This window comes from Bubalus kerabau, chromosome 1 (genome assembly GCF_029407905.1).
Source record: "Bubalus kerabau isolate K-KA32 ecotype Philippines breed swamp buffalo chromosome 1, PCC_UOA_SB_1v2, whole genome shotgun sequence".
Taxonomy (NCBI): domain Eukaryota; kingdom Metazoa; phylum Chordata; class Mammalia; order Artiodactyla; family Bovidae; genus Bubalus; species Bubalus kerabau.
Window position 1 is genome coordinate 49,543,880 of NC_073624.1, and position 16,317 is coordinate 49,560,196.

Below are 16,317 nucleotides of genomic sequence, written 5' to 3' on the forward strand. Positions count from 1 at the left end.
CAGAAACCATCACAATACTGTAAAGCAATTATCCTCCAATTAATAAAACAAAATTTAAAAAAAGAATCATGTGGGGTCCGGGAAGCCACCATCAGCATGATAACCCCTCTTGAGCCAGAGTGGTGCAGACACTGGCAACATAACACTTCATGTGTTGTCCCCTTCCACTCACCTCAGTTCTGAATCCGAGTCTCACATGTGTCTGATTGGCAGGATTTTTACATCAAAAACTACACTTTCAATGGAGCGTGTTATTTTTAGATTCCCAACCTGTCTAGTTTAGAAAAGCATATAAGAAGAACATTGGAGCAGATGATGAGCAAAAATACCCAACTTTGGTCCAACTTTCTCTTGCCTCCTCTTGAGTTCAGTTTATTGATGCATTGGCTGTTATTAGTGTGGATTCCCTCAAACTCCAGTCCTCTCCCACAAATACCTCTCTTACTGAATATCACATGCTATCATATTTGCTTATCACAACAGCCCTAGATATTATTAAACTTCATTTTATTCTTTATTTCATTCTTTCTCTGAAAGACACCGAGACCCATAAAAGGTGAAGTGATGTGCCTAAAGTCACCCAGACGGCAAATGATGGATTTGGGACTTAGCCTCACAATCTAACTGCAGCAGGAAATGGCTACCCGCTCCAGTATTCTTGCCTGGAAATTCTACAGGATCACAAAGAGTCAAACGTGACTGAGCGACTGAGCACATACATACCTCACGATCTAAGGGCTTTCCAGATGGCACAATGGTAAAGAATATACCTGCAATGCAGGAGACACTTGTTTGATCCCTGGGTAGGGAAGATTCCCTGGAGAAGGAAATAGCAACCTGCTCCAGGATTCTTGCCTGGAGAGTCACCATGGACAGAGGAGCCTGGAGGGCTACACTTCATGGGGTTGCAAAGAGTCAGACATGACTGAGCATGCGCACTCACAGCCTAACTCTGAATCCCATTGTATTTCTTCTGCCTTTTAAATTTATTGTTCTTCAACTACATTTCCTTCTAAACAGAGAAGGGCTTTGGCCTCTTCTGAGCAAGTAAAGTTGGTTTCTTAATCCCTTTTTTGTTGTTGTTGTTTTCAGAAGCCTGGTTACTCTGTACCCCTCACCACTGCATGTCCAGATGGTTAATGTTGTTGCCAGCCTGGCTGAGGATACACATAACATCCCCTATTCTTAAGGGGCTGCCACCTTACTGGCTGCTTCATTTTGCCTGTGTGGATCATGAATCAACTTTCCCCACATTGGCCAAAGTTACTGATGGTCCCTTACTCCTGAATATCTAAAAGGGAAATTCTGGGCTCTCTGATCCACAGGATTGTTCAGCCTATAAACTGACCGGAGCCCTCACTTGTCTCAATTTCCCCTGATAACCATCACTTGCCTCCACAAATCTGGCTGAGTTATTCTTGGGCATGCCCCTGCTTTCATGCCTTTGTTGATAACTATCCTCTTTGCCTGGACTTTCCTTCTTTTTCCCAATGCCTGGGAAGCCATAACTTCACTCATCTTACATGATTTATCTCCATCAACCCCTTGTCCACAATTCTAGACTCCTGCATAGATTTCCCCAAAATCTCCACTCCCAAATTTGAGTTCTTGCCACTGCAGACAGTTCTCTGCACCGGACATAGAAATGTGGTAACCTATAAGCACAGTTATCTTCAAAGTAGGTCTAGAGGTTCAGTCGAAAGGATGACCTACTTCTCTTTTCTTCAGCACCTCAGACCCCCTCTTATTTTCAGGGACTGTTGGCTCTGGCACTGGCCTCACCCCTCAGCAGCTGGGAACAGTGGGAGCTCAGGTTTGTGGAGAGCCAGCCTGACTTTGAACACAGCAGGGGAAAGTCAGAGTCACCCTCTCCTACTGGTTGTGATTTCAACAGCATGCAGGCTGTCTGTGCTTTCACAGAAAGCTTGGGGCCATAGAAAGGGGCCTATGATCTGGAGGCACTGGTTCTGATACCTGATCGCTGGTTAGTGGTCAATGACCTTGGTCAGGGCACATAGTCTCTAAGACAACTCAGTATTCTAATCTGTAAAACAGGAGCAACAATAGCTAAATTCCAGGGGTGATGCAGGCGTTTAAATGAGATAATGCATGTGTTCACCTATAGTGGTTGCTCTGCATTCGTTGGTCTCCTCTGCACTGACCCCTTCATTCTTCCTCTTCATGCATCAGTCAGGATAGACACATGGAGGACATAACACTAAGACAGAAGGACAGACTGCAGTAATGCATCCGCAAGCCAAGGACTGTCAAAGAGTGTTGGCAAAGGGCAGAAGCTAGAAAGAGACAAGGAAGGAGCCTCCCTTAGAGCCTACATAAAGAAAGAGGATGGCCCTGCCAATACCTGGATTTTGGAAACACGAGACAATACATTTTGTTTTCTAAGCCACTCCATCTGTGGTACCTTGTTACGGCAACTAGAAGAAAATACAATTGGTTATCATTATTATGTGGCTAAAAGGCTTCTTGAAGACAAGAAGGATTTCATGCCTTTCAGACATCGTCTTTGGGTTTCTGGAGCCCTTTGGGAGCCTAGAGAGACGGCAGTCTGGGTTTCAGAATCATGGGAGATTTTATGAATTCATCCTTTTTATGACATCATGGAAACAAAACCACGAATTATCTTCAGCCTCGTTTACTAGGTGAATTTTAACTGAGGCTTATATAAGGCACACACACAACCAAGAACTCTGCTCCTTTTCGAATGCCTCCTAGCTCTCTTACAGTTTCAACCTAACTTCCATCACCATAATAAGATATATCCCAGGACAAGCAGCAGGAATGTCATCTAGAGAGACAAGGAGAACCAGCCAGGCAGTGTAGCCTCTGTCTTCATCTCAGAAGACTTGTCATTACCAGTTAGGTCACAGCCTAACTGGTTTACTTTCTGATTTGATGTTTTTCCCTATGAGCTCTGAAAGGGCTCCATATGGAATCAGACTTCAGACAAAATCTTGACACCAGGTATATGACTCAAAAACTTCCTCCATGTATTTTTCCACCCAACTTCTACCTGCTGATCACATCAACTGGAAGGCATGTATCTTAGTGGATGGATGCGTATCCATAGTGGCCATAGCTGGCTGCCCACTCAGCATCCATTTATCCATTTCTCCCTCTTCCTCTTCCACAAGCCATGGGTCTCAGGAAACCCATCCCCACTCCCTGAGTTCAGGAATAGATCCTGATTGGTCTAAACATAGTTTTATTTCCCTGGCCAGGGGTTGGTGCAGGACTGAATGGTACCCAATTCAGAACCATAATATGAGCGGGATTCTGCAGGTGGGCTAGTGAGAAAAACGTCCTCACCCAACGGCAGAAGGAGGCAGGAAAGGGCAAAGAAGACAAAGAGGAGAGAGAGATGCAATCTTTTTTCTTTTATGGACATTACTGGGTCTGGATATAACACTTCGACCCTAAGGATGAAGACATCACGCAGAATAGAAGAGGAGAGATTTAGAAAGAAACTGGATTGTTGATAAAACATGCTGAGCTGCTAAACCAACCAATTTGGAAGCCTCACATGCTCTGGGGTTTTTTTTTTTTTCCTATTATATGAACTTACTATATTTACTTTATCATTTAAGCCAGTTTGAGTCAATGTCTGATACCAGCAAAACAAATGCATTTCAACAAATAAAAAATATATTTTAAAGCAAAATTACCATATTGAAAATAAAATTTACCTTGCTTTTTCACTTACCAAGAGAATTTTCCTATGTTGGTAGATAAACTTTATAAATTTAATTCTATAGAGAGATTATTTTTACATCATAATTTACTTAACTATTTTGGGCTAATTAGGTTTAATTTCATTTTCACTATTGTACACAACATTGAAAGCAACATCTACAAACAACTCTTTTTAGTTTCCTCAACTAGATCAGAGAGGTAAAATTTCTGGTTCAAAAAAAACTTTTTGAAGGTTTTTGATATTGCCAAATTGCTTTCTAGAAAGACTAAATCTATTTAAACTTCCATTAGCATGATATAAGAGAACCTCTCTCACCACAATGTAAATCAAAGGCATTTTATTAAGATAAAAGAATAGCATTCTCATCTTAATTGAAATGTTTGATTACTAGTGATGCAATATTTTCTTCTGTTTACTGGCCACATACATTTTTCTTCAATAAATTGCTTGTTCATGTTCTTGCTAATTTTTAAATTGAGGTTTCATATTTCCCTGCATAATTATAAAAGCTCTAGGACTAATATGTGCAATAAACTTTCAATTAATAATTTACTTTAATCCTCAAAATAATTTTGTTAGGTTGTTGTTGTTTAGTCGCTCAGTCGTATCTGACTCTTCCATGACCTCATGGACTGTAGCCTGCCGGGCTCCTCTGTCCATGGGATTTTCCAAACAAGAATACTGGAGTGGGTTGCCATTTCCTACTCCAGGGGAATCTTCCCAACCCAGGGAGTGAACCCATGTCTCCTGCATTACAAGCAGATTCTTAATGGCTGAGTCACCAGGGAAGACCAATTTTGTTAGGCAGGTTTGATTAAACTCATCTTGGGATAGGATGTAGGATCAGAGAAGTTAAATAAATTTGTAGCAGTCGTCAGGGTGTGATTCAAGGCTGAGTACAGGTGCACACACAATACCAGCTTGACATCTGCCATCTGAAGTGACTCAGCTGTCACCCAGGCTCTGTTTTTTTTCTGGCAGGTGAGCTTTATATCTGAGTAATAATCTAGTTCTCCATGAAAAAGAGATATTGGTAAATATATGGGTGTATTTTTTCCACTTGGTATGTTTCCTGTTCTTTTGATATAACCTCAGCTCCCTGAGAGTGACATATTTCCTACCATTGGAATGCCCCCCAATGCAGCAACTGTAGCGATAAACACAAATGTTTCTAATGCATGAAATATGACCAGTAATTGCCTTCACCACCTGCTTCTTGCTTGTTAGCAATTGCAGGGACAATTGCATCCCATGCTCACACTGACAGATGATACAGTGGTCGTGGGACACTTTGAGCTCCCACTTTGGCAGAAATCATAAAAGTAATCCAAAGAAACTGGTGGGAAGGGGGTGGGTAACATATCTGGGTTAGGAACCATAGAGCACCAGTTTTGAAACCACATATAAGAATCACCAGAGAGATTTTTAAAACCATCATGCTTCAGGTCACACTCAATACCAAGTAAATCAAAATCTCAGGTGGGTGGGATCGAGACATTGGTGTTTTTGATACAACCTCTCAGGTGACTCTGACATGCAGTCAGGTTTGAGCACTAGTGCTGTAGAATCACACCTCTGACTTTCTGTCTTGCAAAAGAAACCTTGCACTCAGAGATGCAGGAAGGTTCCAGGAGAGAGAGAAGAAAGGTAGGACTCAGCAAGAGCTTGGAGACCTGGCAGGAGCAGTCAGACCATGCTGAGATGGCTTCTACACTGCCTGCCTCAACTCCAGGACGTTCTTTGATTTAAAAGTAAGGCACCTCCACTGGCTTAGGTGACTGATGTTGAGATAGTTCTATCTTTGGGTAAACTCATACACTGAAAAAGTCAGCTCATTGGAGAAAAGGGCACGGGTAAAATACTGAGGCGGGTCCTTGGCTTAGAAACCAAGTCACTGTTAGGAGATGGAGCTTATGTTCTTTTTTTTTTTTAATTTTATTTTTAAACTTTACAATATTGTATTAGTTTTGCCAAATATCGAAATGAATCCGCCACAGGTATACCTGTGTTCCCCATCCTGAACCCTCCTCCCTCCTCCCTCCCCATACCCTCCCTCGGATCCAGGGACCCTCTTAACGAGCATGATGATGCTATAAGCACTTCCCAAACTCTGAACTCTTGTCACATCCTTCTGATTTTCTAGAGGCTGGGGACTCATAAAACAATATCCCCCACTACTGCCAGGAAACAAACCAGAATAAAAAGAGCAGATATGCTGAAGGATCTCTTCCTGCCTCTAAGCACAGCGAACTCCCATTTCATCCTTTTCTCCTTTGGTTTTTCTTTCCACCACCTCCACAATGGTAGAACTAAATTAGGTTTCTCCTGAACCTAATTAAATGGTGATTATTTACGCACAAGCATTTTTCAACATTTCTACTGTCCTGAAAAATCTTTCTCCCCCATGATCACACTTTGAACTACAGCTTTATCTCCCCTTATGATATGTGTCTTCTACTCTCCCTCACCATTGTTAGTAAAAATCCTCAGATGTGGAGCAAGAGCTACCATTCCTAATTTACAGATGAAGAGATCAAGAGAATTCCTAGGGTCCAAATCTACTCAGTGGAGAAGCTGAGAGACAGTAAGACACAGGTGTGGCCAGTGAGAAAGACTAGCCCAAAGACAACCAGAAAGCAGGCAGATGTTCACAGATTCCAAGGAAAAGAAAGACACAGATTCTGGTGGATGCAAAGACGTAGAAACATGAGAGAGATCCAAAGTCAGGAACAGACGAGCTTTTCTTCCACTACAGACAGGTCTTAGCGGAAAACCCTATTCATAGGTCCTGCTGCAGGTGTTGGGTCATTTCCCCCGCTCAGGTTCCCCTCTGTGCGACTGGGAGTGGAACAGTGGTGACAAATGAGTACCATTTAGTGTGCCAACTCCAATCAGTCAGCAGTCACTTACACACTGTATTGACAAGGCTTGGAGGATACACCTGGGTTCATAGAAAAAGACCGCAGTGATGGATTAGCAATGTCTGCCATGGATGCGGGTGACGAGAGCCGCAGCACACACGCCAAGTGTTCTCCAGCTCTGAAGTGGATTGTTTCTAAATTCTAACTTTGGCGCTAACATGCTATGATTCGATGCAACCATGGCAAAAATGCAGTCTTTTCACTAGACCACTGTTTTCTTCTAAAATTATAACTATTAACTGCCATCGTTGAGTCTGAGAAAAAAAAATAGGATTGAAGGAATATTTAAAGAGGGAACATTTGTGGGTTTTCGTTTCTCCTAGAGCTTCTAGAAATACGAACATTTTAGAGTGCTAGAGGCTGCTTTTTTGCATCCCTTGGAGAGATGGAAAAAGGGAGACAGCTGGAAAAATTTAGGACACTTCTAAATTATTTAAGACCCTTTGCTTTACTTGTACTTTCCAAAAGAACACAGGCACCAAGGCTTCAGCCCATGCACCCTGCTCACTCAATAAGAAATATGGAAGCTTAAGCTGTGAAAATGAAATAACCACAGCATGTGCTCAGAAACATCTGAAAGCTGGAGTTTAGTGATTTGTGTTTTACAGTACAGGTGATCGGTCCTCCAGGAACTGAAATCTGTGAAGGGATGGGGTGGTTGGCAAGGAGTTCAGACCCATGGTGTTCAGAGAGTGGTGATCTTGGGAAACAGAACTGTCTAGCTTAGGGTCTAAATACAAGGATGCCACTGGGTGGTCTTGCCCTCCTAATGACCTTACAGCACAGGCAGTCTGTTATGAGATGCTCTGGACTTGGGAGTCTAGAGATCGATTTTAGATCCTGAATATTTCAGAAATCTGTTTCTTTCTTTCTGACTTTCCCACTATTCTCTAGGTATGTCCTCATCCAGTTTCACCCAGATTCCTCCTAAGGTCTTTTATCTCTTCTCTTGACCTGTTGGTCCATCCTCAACATTGTAGCCAGACTGATCTCTTCAAAATTTATACTTGACCACACTACTCCTACTTAAAACCCCTTAATGACTCATGTGTGTATAAGTTTATTTTTATTTTAAATTAATTTTTATTGGAGTATAGTTGCTTCACAACATTGTGTTACTTTCTGCTGTGCAGCGAAGTGAATCACTCATACGTATACACATATCCCATCTTTTTTGGATTTCCTTCCCATTTAGGTCACCATAGAGAACTGAGTCGGAGAAGGCAATGGCAACCCACTCCAGTACTCTTGCCTGGAGAATCCCATGGATGGAAGAGCATGGTAGGCTGCAGGCCATGGGGTCGCTAAGAGTCAGACATGACTGAGTGACTTCACTTTCATTTTTCACTTTCATGCACTGGAGAAGGAAATGGCAACCCACTCCAGTGTTCTTGCCTGGAGAATCCCAGGGACAGAGGAGCCTGTTGGGTACCGTCTATGGGGTCACACAGAGTCGGACACAACTGACGTGACTTAGCAGCAGCAGCAGCAGAGAACTGAGTAGGGTTTCCTGAGCTGTACAATAGGTTTTCATTTGTTATCTATTTTATACATAGTAAATTCAAATTCCTGAAAATGTTCTAAGAGACTTCGATCCCTACTTCATATGTACTAACACCAACACAGCTGAGTTTCCCCTGCATGGTGTGCTCTGTTCTACCTTTAATCCTTCATCCCCAGTGGCTGATACATAGCTGTCTGCCTGGCTAATTCTTTAGCCTCCTCCACCCCACACCCCCCCAACTCTGCATATCATGACATTTATCATATTTTGCTATAATAAATATACTGTTTCTCTACTCTTCCAGACAGGAGCACCTTGAGGATAAGAACAACATCCTACTCATCTCTAAATTTTGCCATCTGAAAATGTGCCAGGCACCATATAAATTTGTGTTGAAAACAATGAATGAAAAATATAAAGTATCTACCTTTTACAAGTATCACTCCTGTTCTTTAGCAAATTTACCCAAAGAAAGTTACAGTGTATCTTTAAAAGGATGAAATCAAAATCAGCTTGAAATTCAAAATGGGTTTGTATGAATAGTCTACTACCCCTTTTCTTCCCATCTGACCATCTTCTCAGTGAAACCATACTCAGCTACCTACCTCTTCCTGATCATGTGGAATTATTGTTTCTTTTCATGGTTTCCTTAACATCTAATTTCAGGTCTTCAATACAAAGTAAATTTTATATATCAATAGAAATATCAGTCTCCCCAGAAAGAATATGAGCTCCTTGAAGGCAGGAATTGTGGTTGATTTGTCTTTGGAGTAAAAATTCACAGTACAGATAGTAATGATTTAATAATTTTTAAAGCAAAAAGTAAATAATTTATTATTATAATACCTTTCCCCTCTCCACATCTTCTGCATGCCTCTTGTCTTGAGAAAAACTTTACCCTCCTAAGTGAAAGAAAGAAAGTGAAGTTGCTCAGTCGTGTCCAACTCTTTGCGACCCCATGGACTGTAGCCTATCAGGCTCCTCCATCCATAGGATTTTCCAGGCAAGAGTGCTGGAGTGGATTGCCATTTCCTTCTCCAGGGGATCTTCCCAACCCAGGAATTGAACCCGGGTCTCCCGCATTGCAGGCAGACATCTTACCATCTGAGCCACCAGGGAAGGTCCCAGGCCTTCCCCAAGTCCTGAAGGATAAATTTAACCAGAGAAGTAAGAAAATGCAGAAAGGAAAAGTCAAGCAAGATAAAATAATAATGACAATTAAGATACTAAATAATAAATTAAATAATAATAGTTTAGCCATTATACAAAGTCAAGGACCTATAGTTCCTCAAGTGCTTATGCTCAGTTGCTAAATTGTGTCTCTTTGAGACCCCATGGGCTGAAGCCCACCGGGTTCCTCTGTTCATGGGGTTCTCCAGGCAAGAATACTGGAGTGGGTTGCCATTTCTTTCTCCAGGGAATCTTCCCAAACCCAGGGATCAAATCTGCATCTCCTGCACTGGCAGGCAGATTCTTTATCACTGAGCCACCAGGGAAGTCCCTCCTCCCCCGGGGCTATAGATAATATTCTTAGCCATATCTGAACTGTTTTGCAGATACTAAAATCCCTACCAAGTGGAAGAAGTTAACTGTATGCTGTCCACAAGCACGTAGACCTCAAATCAGCTGGAATCAGAAGGCTGATGGTGTTGACTCCCGATTACCTCACCACCAACCAACCAGAAGACTGTACACAAACTGATCACACACCCCAAACACCCCTCCGTCACCTTATCTTTAAAAGCCTTTCCCTGAAAGCCATTCCTGAGTTTGGGTCTTATAAACACTAGCTGCCTAGACTCCTTGCTAGTGCTCTGAAGTAAACACTTTCCTTCACCACAACCCAATGATAAAAGTTTGACTTCACTGCATGCAGGCAAGTGGGCCCAAGTTTGGTTTAGTAGAATTCTTTGTGGGGAGCAGGGAGAAAATCTTGGAAGAGAAGCCTAGTTCGATTCACCAAGAAATGATAATTTCTTAGTACCTGCATCGTATCTGAAAGCTTAAGTTATAGGATCTCAGTCTTTGTCCATATTCATTCTTCTTACTCCTTGAATATTGCTAAACTATTATATGTGTCTCTGTGTTAGAGATGAGTCTCTTCCCTTTTTACAAAAGAAATACTGACTTTTTTTTAGGTGATTCTTGACATTTTCCCATGCCAGAAGGAATTCCCACTTAGTCTAATTAGGCTCTCTCCTTCCTTAGGTCCCCATCACTCATTTGTTTCCAGCTGAGTGATGCATTACAGGGAGCTTTCTAATTACTTTTGTTTTGTAGGCATACTCACCTGCAGGTAGCCAATGAATGCTTACCTAAGCCAGACTACTGATCTCTACTGACCATTGACCTAATAATACCTACAATCTGCTCCCCCCATCTCCTCTCACCCTATTAAGAAATCAAGAACAAAACCCACACCATACAGTATAAAGAATATCACCAAATAAAGATTTCTTAGAGGAGCACCATACTCAAGATGAAGAAGCAGAGTTTCACTTTTGAACCTACCTTTCTTAAAGCCTCAAGTTTATCTACCACATGATTTCTCAAGCAGAGCACACTGGTCCAGCAGTGACTCTCCATGCTCTACCAGATAAAACCTTTAGCTGCTTCCTACCAACTGCCATTCTCTTGAATGCATCAGCAGCTCACAGAAATTTTCAATAACTTGAGTGACTTTATAATTTATCATCCCAAATTAGTGCACTTTTGGAAGTCAAAGTGGGCACTATCCTGATGACACCAAGGAAATAAGTGCAAACTAGGACTATCTCAGTCAACAGCCCTATCAGTAATTACTTAAGCATCTTTGTATTCCACCCTTAACCTCTGTCCATGTTTTCCAAGCCTCGTGAGGCTTTAGGATGAAGCTGCCTGAGCTACGACTCAGTTCTTACTATGGCTCTCGCCACATGCTTCCACCAAACTCCTCACAGAACACAGGTTTACTCCATCACGGTTGCTTGTGTCATCGTGTTCCCTTCTAGACGATAAGCTAGATGATGGCAGGAATCAGGCCTTGTGTCCCCAGCACTTGGCACAGTTCCTAGTATAGAATCAGTGCCTAATAAACACTTGTTTTGCACATGGACAGTAACTACCATGTAACCTGCTTCACTGATGACCCAATAAAGACCTTGTGTAGGTGCTCAATTGTGTCCAACTCTTTGTGACCCCATCGACGGTAGCCCACCAGGCTCCTCTGTCCATGGAATTTTCCAGGCAAGAATACTGGCATGGGTTGTCATTTCCCACTCCAGGGGATCTTCCCAACCCAGGGATTGAATCTGTGTCTCTTACTTCTCCTGCATTGGCAGGCAGATTCTTTACCAACTGCACCACCTGGGAAGCCCAATAAAGACCTTAGGATCATGATAATAAAGATGATGGCAATTCACCCATTCATTCCTTTTTCCATCTACTGAGCACATATTAACATTAGCCACCAGATCTTCATTTGAGAGCAAACTAACCCAGGACTATTGGTCATCTCTGTAAATCGATTTCACATTTCCTCCTAAAGTGAATCAGCTGATACCATGTGGGTCCTGTGCCTTATAACTCTTAAATTTTCCTTTTCCTTTTGCTGTCCAAAACACTATGCCTATTTTCTAAAAACCGGGTCAGAAGATTTTGATCCTGACAGACCACAATGGGATAATATGATAGATTAAGCCTAGACAGTCACAATTAATTCCTAAACAGACTTAATTTAATTTCCCTTCTCCAATAAACCCAATTTACCTCAGCGGAGGTGTGACACGTCTGATTAGACACAGCGATGCTGAGAGCAACCGGCCTTACAGAGGAAGGGTTGTGCGCACAGGGCGATAAGAAATCAAAGCGAAGTGGGATTCCTCCGCTGTGTGATTAGCAGTAATTCACCAGAACCTCCAGTTCTGTTGTCCCTCTGCTGCTCTTTAATTGGAGGGATAATTAAGCTGGAAGAGGGTGGGGAGGGGTAGGCAGGGTCAGCCCTCGCTTAGCGTTGGAATTACAGGGCGAGGAGAGACTTGTTCAAGGAAACAATTTTATAATTTTTGAATGCTAACTCAGAGTTCTGCTCCCATGCAGTCCTACTGAGGAAAAAATGGGGTCAAGCCCAGTGCTTCAGAGATACTCAGTTTTCTCAAGAGCAGCTACAGAAACTGATTTTTAAGTCAATGTGCAAAGTATTTTTTTAAATTGAACAAGCATGATAACTGTCGATGCTTAGGGCACAGAACTTTTAGACCTCTCTGTTCGATGTACTCTGGGTGTTGAGGGTAGTGAAATTAATAAGACACACCAGTTTTTTTTCATTAGTTCCGCAAAACTCAAGAGGTTGTGTATCACAGATTTGGGGTTTCCCCCATCCAGTTGTTATTGTTAATTCCCCTGATGAACTGATAATCAAAAGCATTTACTGAAGCATTAATAATTGCTTCAGACATTTGAGGTCTCGTCCTTTATAAGGGCAATTTCATCATCCTACCTTTCACTCCTTTAATATCCTTCTCAAGACATGGCAAAGACAACCTACTGGGGCCTCCCCTGGTGGTCCAGTGGTTAAGAATCTGCCTTGTAGTGCAGAGGACACAGGTTTGATCCCTGGTTGGGGAACTAAGATTTCCCAAGCTCTAGGGCTACAGCTACTGAGCCAACATCCTCTGGAGCCCACCCTACCCCATATAATGCAACGAAGACCCCATATGCTGCAACTAAGACACAATGCAGCCAAATAAAAATAAATGTTTTTAAAAGACAGCTGAGGGCTTTCCTGGTGGGTCAGTGGTAAAGAGTCTCCCAGCCAATACAGGAGACACAGTTTCGATACCTGATCCGGGAGCATCCCAGATGCCTTAGAGCAACTAACCCCGTGTGCTGCAATTACTGAGTCTGTGCTCTAGAGCCTGGGAGCCACAATTACTGAAGCCCACGCGCCCTAGAGCCTGTGCTCCACAGGAGAAGCCGCTGCAAGGAGAAGCCTGCACACTGCAACTAGAGAGCAGCTCCCACTCACTGCAACTAGAGAGAAGCCTGCACAGCAATGAACACCCAGCACAGCAAAAAATAAATAAAATTATAGGTATATAAAACAGACAAATGATTCTGTTTTTAATTCTTGTTCATGTCCTGACAAGCAATCTTAGGCAAGCTACCTAACCTCTCTGAGCCTCAGTTTCTTCTCAGCATTAATGGGGATAATATGACCCGCCAAATGGAAATCAAATCAAGTAACTAAGAGAAAGCAGCACTTAATATGTTCTCCACAGAACATGGTACCTTTCTTCCCTAGGAGTTGCTACAATGACACACTGCCCATGGAAATAGTTCAATTTCCAGATGAAGCAAGGAAGCCTCACAATCGAGGGTCTTCAAAGATAGTAGGAAAAAGAAAGACAAAAGCACCTCTGAATTGTGACTCTGTAGAACAGAACTGAATTTTAATTAAGCAACAAGATAGGAGACACCATGCATTTCCAGGCAATTATGGAGCACCACAGGGGGTGCTGTAAAGTAAAAGGCTGCAGGCTGAGCGACTTCAGAAGCTCACCAATTCCACTGAAACATGGACCCCAGGATATCTTGTTGCGAATGGGGAGCAGTATCTGTCAATGAAAGGAGGAGAGAACTCTGGTGGCGAGACCAAGCGAGTCATCGGACAGAAAAGCTGGATTCTCGTGTCTGAACAGAATGATCCCGAGCTCTTTCTGTGTAGTGGTGCTGAGCACACACCAGGCTTTCCTGGTGGCTCAGTGGTAAAGCATCTGCTTGTTAATGCAGGGGACACGGGTTCGATCCCTGGGCCAGGAAGATCCCACATGCCGCAGAGCAACCAAGTTCATGTGCTATAACAAGAGAAGCCACCGCAATAAGAAGCCCACACACCACACCTAGAGTAGGCCCTGCTTGCTGCAACTAGAAAAAGCCCACCAGCAACAAAGACCCAGCGCAGACAAAAGTAAGTAATACATTAATAGCTTTTTTTTAATTAAAATAAAGATTAGACATTTTGTTTAAAAAAAAAGTTCTTGATGGACAGATGTTAATATCTTACCCATGGTTGGCTCTACTCATGTCAGTTTGAGGCAGGACTCAATTTTAAGTTTTCAGAATAGAATTGTTGATACTCTACCCCAAGCCTACCCTTCTCCTAATCTTCTCCATTTCATTAAAGGTCACCACCATCCACAACATCCTTGCTGCTGCTGCTGCTGCTGCTAAGTCGCTTCAGTCGTGTCCAACTCTGTGCGACCCCATAGACAGCAGCCCACCAGGCTCCCCCATCCCTGGGATTCTCCAGGCAAGAACACTGTAGTGGGTTGCCATTTCCTTCTCCAATGCATGAAAGTGAAAAGTCAAAGTGAAGTCACTCAGTCATGTCTGACTCTTAGTGACCTCATGGACTGCAGCCTACCAGGCTCCTCCGTCCATGGGATTTTCAGGCAACAGTACTGGAGTGGGGTGCCATTGCCTTCTCTTCATGATCATCCTTAATTTCTGGCTATTTACACACTCTGTGTCCACCAGAAAGTCTTTTAGCTCTTCTTTCAAAAAATACATCCTACATCTAACCACTTCTCATGTTTGTAGTGTCCTTCCAACCGTACTCTCCACTTCCTCTTTTGCTTTGTATATTTTATTCTCTACATAGCAGCTTGAATCACCTTTAAAAGACATAAATCTCTCCCCTATACAAAACCCTCCAGTGGCTCATATTCACTCAGAATAAGATCCAAATTCTTTCCTGTGACCCACAAGGTCCTACTTGATACAAGCCATACCTTCACCTCTCACTCTTGTCTCACTCTACTCTCCTTTCTCACTCTATTTCAGCCACATTGATCTTGCTATTTCTGTAAAATGCCAAGCTAGTCACCACCACAGGGACTTTTAATCTGCTTTTCTCTCTGCCTGAACGATTTGCCTCACAGAACTACCATATAACAATCAATAACATGAGGCTTGTTTCCTCATGTTATTCAGTATCTACCACAGTGAACTTCCTTCAAGAATATTTCCCTGTCACTCATATACCCAGACAAAACTATAAGTCAAAAAGATACCTGCACCCAGTGTTCAGAGCAGCACTATTTATAACAGCACAAACATGGAAACAACCCACATGCCCATCAACAGATGAATGAAGATGTGCTGCATGTATGCAATGGAATATTACTTGGCCATAAAAAGAATTGTGTTGCCATTTGAAGAACACGGGAGAACCTAGAGCTTATCGTACTAAGTGAAGTAAATCAAAAACAGAAAGGAAAATACCATATGTATCATTTATGTGTGGAACCTAAAATATGACACAAATGAACTCATCTACAGAACAGACTCACAGCCACAGAGAACAGACTCGCCACGGTGGGGTGGGGAAGGGATGAATTGAGGGTTTGGGATCAGCAGATGCAAACTAGTGTATATAGAACGATAAACAACAGGATCTTACTATATATAGCACAGGGAACTATATTCTATACCCTGTGATAAACTGTAACAGAAAAGAATACAAAAAAGAATGTATCTGTGTGTGTGAGTGTGTATAATTGAAACAAAAAGAAAAAAATATTTCCCCATCACATATTCTTCTTTTCCAATTTCCCCCAAAGTGTACATTCTACCTACTTTATTTTTCCTGATAATATTTCTCTCCACCATAAATTAAACATTTATTTGTTTATTTCCCATTTTCCCTGCTAGCATACAGATTCTACCAGGGCAGGAAACTCATCCATCGGACTCACCTCTATGCCCCTCATACCTATTACAGAACCTGGCATGTGGTAGGAGCCAGAAATATTTGTTGAAGAAAAGAATAAACTGATAGTGGAAGATGGGTAACCATCTAAGATTTAACTGGAATAAGGGGAAAAGAATGGTGGGCAAGTACTGGCCACAATGTATCCCTATACAGAAGTATCTGGTTAGCAGATCAACCCATTTTCTGAATTTCCAGTAACTAAGAGGAACCACATGTAGTTGTCATAATAACAACACACATAAGAGACCAGCCTTTTCCTGGCTCATCCAAAATACTGGGTTTATTAAATATGTTCAAGAAAGACCCTGATGCTGGGAAAGATTGAAGGCAAAAGGAGAAGAGGGTGGCAGAGGATGAGATGCTTAGTTGGCATCACTGACTCAATGGACATGAGTTTGAGCAAATTCCAGGAGAGAGTGAAGGACAG

The 16,317-nt window shown here is 42.3% G+C and overlaps 1 long non-coding RNA gene across 6 annotated transcripts in view; it reads right to left on the reverse strand.

The window, feature by feature from the left end:
- LOC129647598 (uncharacterized) overlaps positions 1–16,317 on the reverse strand; it is an 82,942-nt gene that overhangs the window by 36,030 nt on the left and 30,595 nt on the right. Inside the window, exon 1 of one of the 6 annotated variants that reach the window (XR_008712386.1) lies at positions 11,885–13,159. The exons of the other annotated variants lie outside the window; for them this stretch is intronic. This is a non-coding gene — a long non-coding RNA (uncharacterized LOC129647598). Of the gene's footprint in view, positions 1–11,884; positions 13,160–16,317 lie in introns of those variants that run through there. 6 annotated transcript variants of the gene reach the window in all.